This window comes from Agelaius phoeniceus, chromosome 1 (assembly GCF_051311805.1).
Source record: "Agelaius phoeniceus isolate bAgePho1 chromosome 1, bAgePho1.hap1, whole genome shotgun sequence".
NCBI lineage: Eukaryota > Metazoa > Chordata > Aves > Passeriformes > Icteridae > Agelaius > Agelaius phoeniceus.
The window spans coordinates 71,741,620-71,757,631 of record NC_135265.1 but is presented as its reverse complement, the minus strand read 5'-3'; the positions used below and the strand labels follow the sequence as shown (position 1 = coordinate 71,757,631).

The 16,012-nt window shown below is 40.5% G+C and overlaps 1 pseudogene; it reads right to left on the bottom strand.

Annotated features, from left to right (window-relative positions):
• Positions 1-701: 701 nt before the first annotated feature.
• Positions 702-16,012, bottom strand: part of LOC129122789 (MARVEL domain-containing protein 3-like) — a 36,788-nt pseudogene continuing 21,477 nt past the window's right edge.

The window sequence follows — 16,012 nt, the reverse complement described above, 5'->3', positions numbered from 1 at the left end:
GGCAGCATGTTCCCGATTCAGGCTCTGCCCGCCACTGGCTGTGGAGTCAGCAAGCAAAACCTTGTTTAGGTGCTTACAGAAACAAATGGTATCTTTACTAAGCTGATACCTGACCAGTGTGATGCCTCTCAGGTTCTGATCTGTGCTCAGTGAGATGGGAAAACCTCGTAGGAAACTGGATAAGGACCCTGAATGCTGCCTTTGACACTGCAGCTAGTTCCCCCAGCGGCATTCCTCAGGGAGCACATGATCGGCATGTGTAAACCCCCGTGACTCAAAAGATAAAACGCTTCACTAGCCCAGGCAAAAAAGGTTACAAATGTAACTTCGGACAGGATTCAGAGAAGCACTCGGGTGTTCTTTGCTTTGTAAGCACTGTAGGATAAAGGAACATGACACACAGCAGACACAGGATCTGTTGAAAGCTGCCCATTCTAGCTGTGTGTTCAATTCCCTATGTCATGGGAGAGGGAAAGAAGTGGTTGTTAGCTCAAGTTTGGCAGCGACGCAGTTGTAACCTGTTAAAAGCCCACTGCTGTTTGGATTTGCTCTGTGCAGGATGAAAACATTACAATGAAACACATTTTAAATGCAGGAGTCCAGCTTGAGAGACCGGTGCACAAATCCTTGTTAAAACAGTCACTCAATGTCGATTTTATTACATCATGTTGTAGCAGTATGGTTACAATTGGTGATTCAATACACACTTCAGCACCTTGTAGGAAAATATACTGTGGGCTGGCTGCCTGTTTGTGAGTGTCCATCCTTCCTCAGCTCTCTGGCACAGTCCCAGAGCTGATTTCACACTAACGTGGCAAGAGCCTGGACGCTTCCAGAGGTCCTGTGCACGGCGTGGTGGTTTCTGACGCTTCTGTCTCTAAGGCTGCCATTGGGGCTGTGCTGAGCCTTGGCTGTGTGGCTCTGGAAGGCCCGCACGGTGCGGATAGCGAGGATGCAGAGCACAAAGCTGGCAAAGTACAGGCAGGAAGCCACGACCCCGAAGAGGCCGACGGCTGCGTCGCCACCCTGCACGTCGCAGTTCATGGAGGTGTAGCCACGGCGCGCGTAGAGCCGCTCGCGCCGCCTGCACACCTCGGTGGCGTTCACCTGCCTGACAAAGTGCAGGTAGAGCCCCACGGCCGCCAGGTACGCCAGGCCAGCCAGCAGGCTGAAGGCACATTCGCCTACCAGCAGCCTCATCCGGAGCTGATGGATGGGTTTTGCCCCCACGACAAGGAAGACGAGGGTGAGCGTGGCCGCTGTCAAGCTGAAGGCCACCCCGCCGTACACGCAAGGGGCTCTCATCTGGGTGAACTGCATGTCCAGGTCCCTCACCTCCCGCAGCTCCGTGCCCTCAAAGGGGCTGTAGGCTGAATTCAGGTTAAAGGATCCAAAGCCTCCGAGGGATGTGAAGCCTGCAACAGAGGCTTGGGAAGCGCCCACACAAATCAGCACCAGGAGGTTAACCGTGATTTCCACGAACTTCAAAATGCCTGGAAGGAGCACAACAATGCAAATAGATGTCAAAACCACATCTTGTGCAAACGGTGGGTGACAGAAGTACACCAAAACCATAGGCAGAGAGTACTAATACTGAGATATTCCTCTTGGCTACAGCTACAGAAAAGTACTTGGGAAAAAAAAAAAAAGAGAAGCTTGAACTCTCGCGGGTACATTTTGGAGGCTGGGCAAATTACTTTTTTTAATTTGTCAGTGTGCTTGATAGATGGATCTTCATGCAGTGAAAAAAAATCCATAAAAATTTTACAGTGCTTGTGTTACTGCCAAGGCAAGCGCACAGCGATTATATTTTGGCCTGTAACTACTTGGCATAAACACACTGAGCAAGAAATATCCAGTATGAACAAAATGCTGAGGTTGATGCTGACAAAAACCTAGAAGCTTCTAACAGCTTAAAAAATCATGCAAGTTACTTCAGTCCTTCAAAACATGTTTACTGCTTTAACTTACACCTTTTTTTTTTTCTGTGAAGGTATTTGTTAATTTAAACTTACTATCTAACCAGATGCAACTTGCACTTTATCTCCTTCAGAGACAAAAATCACTCGTAACTCTGAAGAAGGAGTTTCTGATTGCACAAAAAGAAAAAAACCCAAAAAAGAAGGAGGGTAAGGAAGCAAAACCCACCTTGTATGCAGAAATAAATTAAGTGAATTTGATACTAGGTCATATGCACTCTTTCATACCCTGACCTTCAGAAGAAAGCCTTACAACTTCTGAGTTGGCTCTTCACTTTTTCTTATGTTAGGCTACTAGTAATAGTAACCAAGTATCTTTAAGGGAAAAAATACAGACAAAACCCAGAACTGAAAAGGGCAGAAATTACTTATTTTTGTGGTAGCAGCCTCTCAGGAAGCTGCCTCATGTTTGATAAATCTGATTATTCTGTGACAGCTCACTAGGGGTCAGACTAAGATTAGTAAACATGACGGATGGTGAAACGTAGCACAGCTAGAGTTGCCTATTGGGGAAATGAAAACCCTTAGCGTGTCAGGCATATTGCTCCAAAGTTCTGAAGTTAATTACAGAATTGTAAATCTTATTATTCCATTGCTGTCTGACAGCCAAAAATGTAAGATGCTTTGTCCTATATTTGTCTTTAAAGTGGAGCAGGATCTGTGGTTTGCACACAGACTTTCATTTTATGCTACTAGTGCTGATCCACATGGCATTTCCCTCTTGAGCAATGGCTCAGTTGTTGTCAAGGCTGTATGGGCTTGAAAAGGAAGGGCTGAAGCAGTAACACAAGGGAATTAAACAAATTCGTCTCTTGTGTTGCCAGACCCTTCTAACCAAAGAAAGCCAGTGACAGCCACAGTGAAGGATTATCAGATATTCTCATTCTGTCCCTTCTTACTCCCTCCACAGAGGGCTAAGGTAATGAGTCCTTTCCTGCTGCCACTTGCTCTGCACAGGAAGGTAGTGTTAGAGCACACAAAAATTTTTCCCTTGTTCAAGAGGAACCAAGTGAGCAGTTCTGTGTATGTGTTCTTCAGAGGTGATGCTGATTTCTGCATGGCAGCGTGCCTTTTCTTTGACCCTTCTGCACAACCATTTCTGTGAAGCAGGGCAATAACTGTGCTGGTTACCAAATCTCTTCAGGAGGCTTCAAGTACTTCAAAGGAGGTATTTGTGGAGCTAAACACAATTAGAGAGAAATTTAACTTTTGGCCCCAGAGTTATGATTGGGAACTTCTTGTGCCAAAGTCAAATAATGCAGCCAAAAGACTTGTCATTTTTAATAGGTAAAGAGTCATCACTTTACTAGGATTGTTCACAGTATTTTGAAAGAGTAGTAGCTGTGCAGAACATTAATTCGAACTCAGTCAGGTGGGGTTTTTTTTTGTCTACTCAGTTGAGTTGTACATTATGCCTTCCAAATACAGGGAGTCAGCTTAGATCCTCAGGGCCCTTAGAAAGTGTGACAGTGTTGGATGCAGGAGGGCACTTCGCTTTTTAAAGGCTGAGATGACAAGTGATTTCATAGATGCTCCAGCAGGAAACAGTTCTTACAAGTCTACATGGAGGAAAGACCATTTGATTAAGGGAAACATAAATTTTAAGTATGTTTGGCTACTTGGTAGTTGGGAACTCATGATCAGTCAGCTGCTGACTTCAGAATTTCCTTTTCATCTGTGTGTACTGAGGCCCCCTGACCTGCCAAGCATCAACTTTTCCTCTACCTCACCTTGCTGAGCTTTGGAAAAGGCAATTTTCTGTTCTCAAAGTAGTCACTGCCTGCTGCTAACCTCCCCACATTTATAACTGACCCCAATCCTCACTGATGCTGCTCCAAAATTTTCTGTGTGTTCACACACATTCTATATGCCACCCCTTAACTTTGCTGAGCTGACTGATAACGGGATGACAAATGTGATCAGTGCAGGTCTACTGTATTTTTAACCACAGCAATAGATGCTTTAAAGGCATTCCTGAAAAATTTCCTTAGGCAGGGCATTCAGGCTGGACAGGTTTTGTAAGTACCTGCACAATTGTGACATACACCTGCTGTAGAATTGATTAGAGTGACTAAACAATGGAGAGAGGTTCAGCAGCAGCTACTTCACCAATCACTTGTATCATTTGCATTAACTTGGGTTTTTTAAAAGAAAGTGCAAGAACAAAGCCTCCTGTACTAAAGACAATTTAAAAATGATAAGCAGTATGTAGAATGAATTACAGGTCTATGATGACAGCCAGCTGGGTTTATAAACATAGCAGACAATTAGTGGAAATGCCTAAGACGTTGTATAATCATCAGGGCTTTGATGGAAATATTAATCCTTACAGTATGTTCCAACCCTGTAACCCTAAAAGCCTTTTGCAGCCCTGATCTGTGATAGTTCCAAGCTGATACAAAAACCTACTAGTATAACAGGATAGAGACAGATTTGAGAAGTAAGGAATAAAAAGACACATAAGTTTTGAATTTTAGCTCTGCCAAGGTATGGTCACACACATCCTAGCAGTGACCTGTGTCAAGCAGTGTGCTGCTGGTGGAAAGGACTGAGTTACAAGCCAGGCTTCCGAGTCTGCCCTGCCATTTCTGCTTTCACAGGCCACTTAGCCATGTCATCTTGAAGTTATATCTGCAGAAACCAAAAGATCTTCCTATAGGGAAGTTGCTTATCTTTACAGTAATTCCCTAATCCCATGCAACAATGAATGCATTGCAAGATTTAAGTGTAAAATAACCAAAGGTCTGAACAGCTCAGAATTCTATTGGTTTACTTATTTTTTTCCCTTTCTCAGGTTCAACATCTTTGGATTTACTTAAAATGTTACTCATTTGTATTAAAATCAGCACATTTGTATTAAGATCAGCACAGTCAACAGTTGGCTTTAGGAACTAACCCTCTCCTTACTGAATAAGTTACAGGAGTCCTGTCAGGGCTCCTGGATTGCTATTTCCTTTCCTATGCCTCTTTCCTGCACTGCTTTTCAGCACTGAAGGTGAGGAGAAGGGCTGCAATCTAGAAGTGGGTGCTCCAGAGATTTCCAGAGAATTGTTTCATTAGTTCCATGAAATCTAAATCTGCAGTGGACAGTAACTTCAAAGTATCCTAGTTGTTAATTTTGCTTGATTGCAGTTGTCTTTTGCTGTTAGTACGCTTCCTGCTATAACCAATGATATAGCCTTCCAATTTATACTATTTATGTACTATTCACTTTTTCTTCCCCTTTCTGGGATATTTCCATGGCATCAACCCATTGAACAATGGTTTTATCTTCTATCAAATGTGGGCCTGACCATCCAGCAAAGCTGACAGGTGGGCTGGTTAAGGGTACAGACCCACAGGCAGCTGCCTTTAACAGCTCCCACTCTTGGCTGGGCAGTCACTACTTTTCTCTCTTACCTCCACATTAGGCCCTTCTAAGAGCTGTTCAAATAAATTAAAATAGCAGGAAACTATTTAACTCTTTTCTTGGTTTTGTTCTGCAACTTTATCCTCTTGAGGTGACTCACAGCATATCTGATGAGCAATCGTGTTGGCATGAGTTTAGCAAGGGCAGTAACAGCCAGGACCAGAGAAGGACCAGAAACTCCCCTTCTCAGGTGAGGTGAGCTGTTAAATCCACATGCTCTGCCTCATAAGACCACACTGTGGCTGAATATGTGGTACCCAGCAACTCAGCTGTGTGCTCACGTCTCATGTCAGAAGTCCTAAAGAGGCATTTCCATCCACTCTGGCAGGACAGCTCTGATGTTCAGGTGTGGGGGTCATGGTGTGTGTATACACATGTACATAAAGTAGAATGGTCAATTCTTGCTTGTACCTCTGTTTCTGCAGCCGCCATAAATGAATTTGCAGGACAGACAGTTCTGACTCTTTCAATTGAACTCCCCTGATTCCATGAGGGCCATACTAATGGAAAAGGCCTTCAAAGTGTCTCCCTCCACTGTATCTGGGACAGAAGTCACCTTCTTCCTCTGCTGAATGCACATGGACTCCTCCTCCTGTCTCTTTTTGTATCATTCCCTCCTCTTCAGTGAACATCACTGTGTACTTCCAGAATATTCTATGTCTACCATTCTCCATTTTGGCTTGCCTTCTCCCTCTGCTTCCTGTGCAGACCACATACCACAGGGACCAGCAGGACCCAGGGGCAGCCCTAGGGATGTGTGGCTGCCACCCTTGGACACCTGGATCTCAGTGGCAGGGCTGGTGACACACAGGTCAGTGGTACCCATGTCACATCCCATTAGGGGTCGCTCCAGGAGAAGGGAAGAGAGGAGTTAGAAGCTACAACACACATGAAAAATCTTTCTTCAAGCCTTTTTCACTGCAAGCTGTATTTTGTTTCTTTCCCCCCACCCCCTGTTTGGGTAAAAGCTTTCTGCTTTTCAGAGGTAATCTTTATGATTTTTCTTTTACCCCTCAAAAAGGAGAAGACAAGTATTTTGAACATATATAGCGACTTACAAAAGCAGCAGTCAGTCCTGAAAAGGATCTCAAAGGGAGAACATCTCTTGCAAGTGCAGGTTTGGCATTCCCCAGAGACTGAAGGCACAGCTCAATGCAGCTTCGGTCACCCCTCTGCTAAACTGAGTTGGTAGCAGGAGGAAAAAGATAAGGAGAAGGGGAGAAAATTTCTAAGTAAAGCAGGGTTTGGCTCTGCTTTTGGAAGGGGACAAAATGTGACAGAAATGGGGAGAAACCAAAACAGAGGAGGAGAACTGAACAAGGAAAAAGAAATGAAGACAACAGTTGCAAGAGATCAAAGATATAAAATCTGGATGCAAAGATGTTTAATACCTTTCTAACAGTATTATTTCTTTTATGTAAAAAATAAGATCTTACTGAAACCAGTTACAAGAATTCAACCAGTTTCACTAAAGCAGAATAGGGCAACACACAGCTTTTTCATAAACAAAGAAATGCCCCCCAAGCCCCCATACCACTATTCTTTTTGCAGGTCTCTCTGTTCTTCAGCCAGTGGTGGGACTTAGCTTTCATTTAGTCATGCTAAAATCAAAGGCAAAAAAAAACAACCCAACCCTAAAACACAAGAATTAGGCAATGTAACACCAACAAAATCTTGGCTTTTCAGAGGACCCAAGGGATGTGCATACTCAGAGCCAAATGCATTTAAATTGCATGGATGTGCCCAACACACTTATGCTCATTTGAGATAGCCATCTTACTGGAAATCACTGAAAAAATAGTTTAAAACTGGGAAAATTAAATTATTTATGTGCTCTAGAAAAACTTTATTATTACCTTTTAATAATTTGTGTCTCTTTAGTCAAGATAATCACTCTGTTAGGAAATCTCAAAGGATGACCAGCCTTGGTTTTAATGACTCAGAGAAGTCTTGCATTCACAGAGTGCTCAGATCCAAATGTATTATCCTGTTTTTTCTGTGTATCCTCTTCCCTTAAAGAACAACTATCCCACCTGCTCTATTCTTTCTGCTGAATAACTTCCCATCCTCTAAAAAGTGCTGTCCAATTTTCACAGGAAAGGGTGGACTTAAATTGTAGAATTACTGCATCATCCTCTATCCCCATATTTTCCCACCACTGTAAGACAGTTTCAATACAACCCAGCCCTTGCCTGGGAACAACAGCTATGGTTTACTTGTACCCAGTAGTTCTTTAAAGCATCACTTCTAGAATGGCCTTGATTTCTCTCCTGCTAATTGAGCATGAGTCATCTCTCCTAATTTTGGAGAGGGTGGGAAGCAAAAGATCTTGCTTTAAACTGTAGTATTTGACAGTACTGCTCAAATATAACAACTGTAAAAGGCTGTATTCTATTTGTAGCACTGGTAGGTCTCTGTATGGTCACCTCCCATTTAACATTTCAGGAAAGGGCCTTTTTTATCCCTTTTTTTGTAATGTGCCAATAGTTCTTTCAAGTAGTAAACAAGTGTCTTGGTATTGAAACCAGCTTGCAGGAGTTTTTTTAAAAGGAGTTCAGAAAACAATGAAACACTCTTGTTCCGTAAGCCAACTTTCCATGGCCACTCCCTCTGTTTGAACTGAAACTGAGCCACCTTTAGAAAGTACAAAGATTGGGGTGTTATTGCTCTTTAAGTAATCATAGCCTGGCTGAAGGTGGGTCAGGTTGGAGGCACCTGTGAACCCGAGCTTCTCATTCACTTCCCTAATTGTACGTTGTCACACTTGGTGAGCAACATTCCTGTCTGGGTGGATTTTTCTCCTTTAAGAGAGCTAGGATCACTTGCTCAAGAAATAGAGCTACATTCAATAGATAGTCTGTCTGCTGTATCAATTGGCTTTGTGAGCCACTTTTTAAAGACAAGAGTTTCCCTTTGTTCCCATAATTTGGGTCAGATGTAGGGAAGACAAACCTGGTTCTCTCACAGGAAAGATGGTGTAACTCTTCTTCTGTAATGGCAGCGAGCAAACCTAACTAAGATTTGCTAGTATGGGAAGCATGGACTGGAGTCTAACACACACCTAACAGCTAACAGCAACTTTGCCAGTATCTTCCCCTGCCAACTTTAGTGAGTCCTCTCAGTTGCAGCTCTCTCTTCTCTGAAAACAATTGTGTACATGTTAGCACAATGCCAAAAGGTGGATAAAAATAATTTCATATGAAAACGTGGGCAGAGTGAAGTCCCGAGTGTTGGCAAGGCAACAGTTTGCTAAAGGTAGGATTTGGCATCTGCAAGTAGTGTAGCTCTCCTGAGTGTTTTTATAGAGCCAACTGCTCAAGGCTGTTTGCATTTCACAGTAAAGAGGACTGAGCTCCAAATGAAATACTTTAACATCAGAACAGGAAGGAAGGTTACCTGCAGCTCTGCTGCTGTATCTTGTTACTCCGCTGCTTTAATTAAGCATTTTGAATAACTGGGATTATTTTAATCTGCACAGCTCCATCCAATTCCCACTATTAATATCATCTGTCTTCACAATTACAAGATTAAAAAACTTGATGGCAACTTCAGCCTGTTAGTCACGCTGTATTTAAAATATACTTTGTAAAAGATAGAAGGGAAAGCTGTCTAATTACAATGAGATTATAGGGGACCTTAGTGCTCCCTTCTTAGGCAGAAATATATGGAAATTAACTGCGACAGGAACAGTGTACAGCAGCTTTGGGCACAATTTAAAGGAACTAAGCACAGCACACTGTGGGGGCAAAATGTGAAGATGGTGACTACAAAACACAACAGTTTCTAATCCTGTTGGGCGCTCTCACAGGAATATAGGTGTCCTGCATTGCCAAAAAGATGCAACATGCTGCAGAATGTACTTGTCAAATGCTTGTTTTCACACACAGAGTTACCTGCACTATGCACATTTAATGACCCTTCAGTGTTTTCAGATGTGCATCCCTGAAGCTACAGGATATTTCTTTACTTCAGTCCAATGCCTCTTGCAGACCACTATTCTCCCCCAACATCTCCACAGCACTGAAAGTGATACCAATCCTCCACAAAATGTTTTCCCCCTCCTGCTCCCATGTCTGACTCCAAGAGGAACATTATCACAACACAAGAAACAACAGCAGCATTATGGCTGAGAACAATGGCATAACTCAAAGCAAGTTTTTATTAGTGTGAACCCTGCGTCTTGGCTAGCTTTTCATCTCAGTATTTTTTCCTAGTCTATGAGTATTTCCCAGCATGCATAGCTATAGGGGAAAAAAACCTGACTGTGTTTTGTAAAAACAAAAGCTTATAGATGTTTACATTTGAATTAATGCCGGCTTGTTAGTGCATGAATGTATCCTGGAGAAAGTCATTGTTACTCCTTAATTCTATTTCCTCCTCCAAAGAAATTCAGTTTGATATTTCCTCCTGGCTATGCTTGAAATTGGAGACTTTTCATGTTGTTACAAACCATAATGCTGTCTTTTTCTGAGAGGAAATTGGTCTGAAGGTTTTAACAATTGTGGATGTTAGAATGTAGGCTAAAGGCATGATTGTTTGGAAGTGCCTACAATATGCTTAAGAAATCTAACACTATTCAAGGAGCAAAGCTGTATTCATAGCAGTAAAGAACAGGGATTCAATTATACTTGCTCCCTCACAAACTGTTTCGTAACCTTTTCAGTGTTGTCTCCCTTAAAGGCCAAATGGGTTGAAAAATTAAAAAAAAAAAAAGTTATTTGCTCAGGAATCATGACCAGCACAGTACAATTCTATAGAAAGCAAAAGCACAAGTAATTTTCTGAGTCACATACTGACCAAAGATAGCAGAAACTTAATTTTATGTTCTCTGTTTAAGCAAAACTACAGGAGTCATTATCCAAGAATTGCATTGCTCCACTTCTTTCACACCAATAGAATAAATATAATAAAAAGAAAATTAAAAGTTTTGAAGGTTAAGTGACCAAACATCTGAGACCAATTTATTATCAGCAATTCACTCCTGGGTTCAACTCAGATTTTCCTCTCACTGAGGTGAAGGATGGCAGCCAACCTTGAACACTTTTTTCATTCTATCTGCTAAACAAAAGCACTGAATCTGGTTATATTTTAAATATATCTAGGGGAGTTATTTGAAAGGCAAAATGATTACTAATTTAGGTTTTCTATATATAAGAGAGAACTACATAAATTTTACTTGCACTGTGAAAAGCAAATTGAATGCTTCCTTCTGACAGAATTTCAGCCTTAAGGATCCCCAGGTCAAAAAACTCTTGTTGTTTTCAACATGTGCTGCTTTCAATGGCATATGTAATATATTGTGTGTAAGCATTAAGAAATAGCTATTGCAAGCAGCAGTTCCTTAGTTAATGAAAGGTTTGTCTTTATCACAGTTTATTTCAATTCCCCATAAATTATATAGTGCATCTAGGCAGTTTGATAAGTCCATAAGCTGTCCCCTCAATCTCTTCACTACTGCAGAAACAGAAGGTGGCACACTTCTGTTTCCACAGCCTTTTGATCTGTAATCTGCAGGCCCACAAGTGTAGCTTTCCTATGTAAAATTACCCAACATATAGAAATTAGACATAAAGACAGCACAGCAGGGAATAGTCAAGAGTTTTATAGGGAAGTCACTTAAAAGAATCAGCAGATATATGAAGAAATGACACAAGCTTAAATGACCCAAGCTCCTGTGAGATAAACAATCATTTCACTGGTTAGCAGTGGTTAAAGGATAATAAAAAGGAAACAGCCAGTTTTCAGGCAACTAGAGTTAAGGGAGTAATCTCTGGTTTGTGCTGCCTCTCACCAGTGTGCCCATGTTGGCAGTGCAGTGGGACGGGATTTGCAGAGTTGCAAATCTTGTTGAAGACACAGGGACTACAGGACAGGCATTTTCTGGGGAGAGAGAAGTACCTCATTTTGGCTCTAGTTTGTTCCAAAGGACAGAGTGCCTGCTAGTAGTTACAGCTCACCCTTTCATTTAGTTTTATCCAAAGAAAATACAGTTTGTGCACCCTGGATCTGCTCTGCAATATGGCCCAAAGACCTGCAAGTGGAGGTTCCAAGCATGTTCAGCTCAAAACTACATACCAAAATACCATGGTGGATGCACAGACTAATGAACTGAAAAGATTGAAAACTGAGATGGTGAAGTCTGCTTTAATAAAAATAATCATAAAAATTTCTTCATGCTTGCCAACACTAAAATTGGTAGGCTGCTAAGAGCTCAAGCTTTGAATGAGCAATTAATGAAATCAGTGTTTAATAAGCAACCTCCACCTCATGGTTGTACAGAAATACCCACAAACAACCACTGCCCCTGTGGACAGAGTAGGCAGATGGGTTCTAAACAAAGCATTTCCATTTCAGGTAGCTTCCTTTGAAGACATCAGCTCAGTGTTCACTGATAGTCAAACACCACACAAAAGGTAGGAAGCATTAGAATAGGATTACAGAACCAGAGCCTTTAGGCAGATGTCTGATTCTTTCTGGAATTTATAGGGAATTTTTACTGCATTTCTGGTCAGCCTATCTCAAAAAGATGTGATAGACCAGGAAAAGGTATAAGACTGGAAAACTGACCAAAGCTGGCTATTGTTCAATCTGTGAAGAAGCAATAGGGGCACAGGGAAAAAGGGAAGACTTCGTTCTAAAGCCATAAATCTCATAGAGAAGCTGAATATATGAGATTATCACAACATATTTAGAATACCATCAGAATCAGAAACACCTTCTTTTAAACATTTTAAGGAATGAAACAGTAGTACTTCAAGTGAAACTCTGGAACTCCTTATCTTAAGGTAATGTGAAGGTCAAACATTTAAAAAAGCGATTCAGCAGAGAATTAAACCAATTTCATAGGCCTGTAAAGAGGTATTAAACACAACAGATGTGAGTGCAGTCTTCCAATTCAGGAAATTCCACCAATCCAAAGTCTGGAGTCTATTCCAGAAGACAACTTACTCTCTACTGGTCCAAACTTTGATGGTCCTCCTAAGTTTGTACTTTAGTCCATTTTTGGGGGGGAATAGTGATGAAGTGCCTTGTATGATCCAGCACTGCTATACCTGTGATACCACTTGAATGGCTTTGAATAGGTATCCCTCACAGAACGTTTTAACAGACTTTTTTTCCCCTTCTGTTTTCAAGATGAAAGGATTAAAAAAGAGCAGAATGTTCTGAAGTTTCTTAGATGGTATCAAATGTTCCTATCAGCAAAAGGGGTCAGTATCAGTTTTTTCTTCCACTATATTTGGGCTGGGTTTATTGTCCAAATGTGGTTGTGGGGGGAAAAAAAGGGCAGGGAATAGGGAGGGATGGGGGTAATAACAAAGACAGGAGAATGAGGTTCAAAAGCATTCTAAGGTCCTAAGCTGATTAAAGGATCCCTAAAAAAATCCAGCTGCTTATTTCTCAAATTCAGCTTGTGTTTTTTGGGATATAGCTGGTAAAAACATGGATGAAGGAGGAACTATCCGGGTGAAGCAAATACTATTCAGAGCTCTGGTTGTATAGAATTCCTCTCTAGTTTGCTAAACTACTCAAAATGCATAAAGAACATAACCTAGGTGTGCTAGGCAAAAGATAAAAGCCCCAAAGCTCAACTACTTGGTGCACAGTCAGAAACTAAGGTTCACATTTCAGTTGTTGCTTTGGGAAAGATTGTGTTTCATCACTTGATTTCCCAGCCTTGTTTGAGTCTAGTTTATTTTAAAATTATGGTGATTGGGAAGGGGAAATTTCACCAGAGTGCTGATAAATCATTGGCAAAAGAAGGAGATGGTTAATAAGTATTTACAGGAATTTTTCATGCTCTAAAGTGTTGCAGCTCCCATGTACTGACTTCTTAGTAAACAATCCATGTTGTTCATTTACAGCATCTACCATAACTGCAGGGAATACACAGTTCTGCAAAACAATTCTAGTAAAGTCTGCTAAATCTTGGTACTTCCAAAAAGTAAACAGGGTAGTAAGATTCTCATAATCTTATCAACCTTCAATATATTTTCATTTTTTGAAATAAGATTGATAATAAAAAGGTTTATTTTCTGCATGATCTCTTTTCCCTCCTCCACTGCAAGCTCAGACATGAAATTTTTGGAAAACACTGAGCAATACTTGGGGGAGGGGTGGGAGTAAAATCATCATTGTCAACTGATGTATCCAAAACTAGGACATTCAAAAAATCTTAATTATGTTTAATGCACTGAAGTAATGAAAAGCAAATGCAGGGGGAAAAACCCCCAGATATTCACATTAAGCTATCCATAAGTCCAAGCAATCAGTGAAACTGGAAACTAAAACTAACTTGCCACTCCATTTTTCTAAAGCTGTGATAAAATAGGGCATGGAGTTTTATGCAGCTTTTCAGACAAGTTAAAATAATTCAGTTTGTTTAAAGAAAAAACTGATGATACAATTTTATCATGGATAAAATATCAGTATGGCTCCATGTCATTAAACCTTTACTAATGTTTGCAGTTACATCTGAAGATGAAAAACAAACTGAATACTAATACACATAACATATTTTTAAGACAAAATAGTTCATCTCACTCTTAAAATTGTTCACATATCCACATACAGAGAAATATTAAATTGATTGTGCTACTTAACTTTCCTACATGGAGTGAAGAAATAATCTAACATTATGTGCTTTAATTTACTTCCAACAGCTAATCTCTTCACTTTTCTCTACTGGAGGACACTGAAAGTCTATTTATAGACATCAGCCAAAGATTTTGCACCTAGCTGCAAATTCAACTCAGACTGCAGTGGAGCTTTCCTACAGACAAGGTGAGAATGATCAGTGCCCTGAAAGAGGGAAAACTTTCAAGGGTAATGAATATTTTAATGACTTCTTTTTTTCAGTTTACAGGAATGAGTTTACTAAGGCTGATTTCCTCCCACATTAAGGCTCATTTCTGTCCTTGTTGCAGTTGCTTTCTTCCTAAGAAAAACCCAAATTATTTCTCCAAAACTGTTTAATTGGATTCATGTCCAGAAAAAAATTTTGTCTCCTGCAATGATGCTTTATAAAGATGTATGAGTGATAACTGGAGTAAATCCAGAATTGATAAAAAGTGTGAGAAGAATGATTGGGAAACAAATTATCATCAAACCTTCAACAGCCATCTCTAAACTGCTCACAGATGTAAATGTCTATTTTATTCCTAAATCCCAAAGGCTAACTCTTGTTGCACAGACTGGCTGATTACACACATGACCTACTCTGGTGCTCTGGATGCATATCCCAGAGATGTATTTTCAAGTATCTAAATATCTGTATAAATATTGCCTTTAGGTGTCTAAAATGGCATAACCCTCAGTTATGCCATTCATTAACTCTCTCAGTCCTTGTGGCCTTTTTTTTTTTGTAGGTTTTTTTTTTCCATTTGTTTTATTATAATATTCCTCTAGTTCTACTTTGGTGTGCTTCTAAACACAGAAACCAAATCCAAGAGAAGTCCTTGGAAGGAGAGGGGTGGATGGCAGGCAAAAAGAGTCTCACATACCTCTTGTTGTGCATACCTTTGAACACTTCATTGAGAAGCTTTCCTTGGGAGGATAAAACTCTGGTGGTGGGCCAAAATACTCCTGTGCTGCTCCTGAGGTCTTAGAGTAAGGGTCTGAGCAAACAGGAGAAGTCCTTGAGTGCTGGCCACCTCGGATGTCTCTACAATGGAGTAAACAACTGATGGTTATACATTAGGTCATGGTCTCACCTGAACATGAGAAATGAATGTTCTAATGTCCTCCTGAACATTAGAGCATGAGAAATTATCAGATGCTCCTCTCAGTGGAAGCAACTAGTTTGCTTCACAGCATCTGATCTTTTTTTGCTTGCCTGTTTTGAAAGCAAATATCCCCAAAACTTGCATAAATCCATGTTCACAAGGATATTTGCATTCAATGGTCCTATTTTGGAAAACAGGGTACTCACTGGGTAGGCTGGCTGAACTATTTAGCTTACTGGCAAAAGGTAAAAAGAGGAAATAACAGCTTTTTCATGAAAACCAAACAATTTAGCTAGTCCATAGCAGGCCAGATAATAGAAATGAGAGAGATTTTGGCATAATAAATGCACAAAGTAGCACAACTATTTAATGGGTGTTTGTACTTCCAACTAAAGTCTCTCACAAAAATATCTTTTAAAAGAATAAAAGCTATAAAACAGATAAAGATTTTAAACTAGGGAAAAAATAGCCTATTCAAATTTTTGAGGTCCTCGAAGATAATTGAAGAATCTAAAATCAACCCTCCTCCCCAAAAAGATCCATTTCTCCTGTCTCCAGTTAGTCTCTTCATTGATACAATGGTCCAGTTTTCTGCAATGACATAAGCTCCATATCTGAAGCCTGATGATTTTTAAAGTTGGTGAGATTTAGGTTATTTTATAGGAAAAGTGCAATTTTCCCTTCAAGTGAGCTAACACTCAAGTTAAAAGAAACATTGGCTGCAAATTTTTTGTGTGGTCTAACAGGAATTTTCTCCCTCATTTGAAGAAGAATTGGAGCTTGCCTTTTTCAAGGTACAGCTGGATGAGTTTGTTATTAAAGGGTATTTTAAGTGTCATTCAGCATTATTATTTTTAAAAGTCTTCTTTGTATTCCTTTTTATCTTGAATTTCTTATCCACA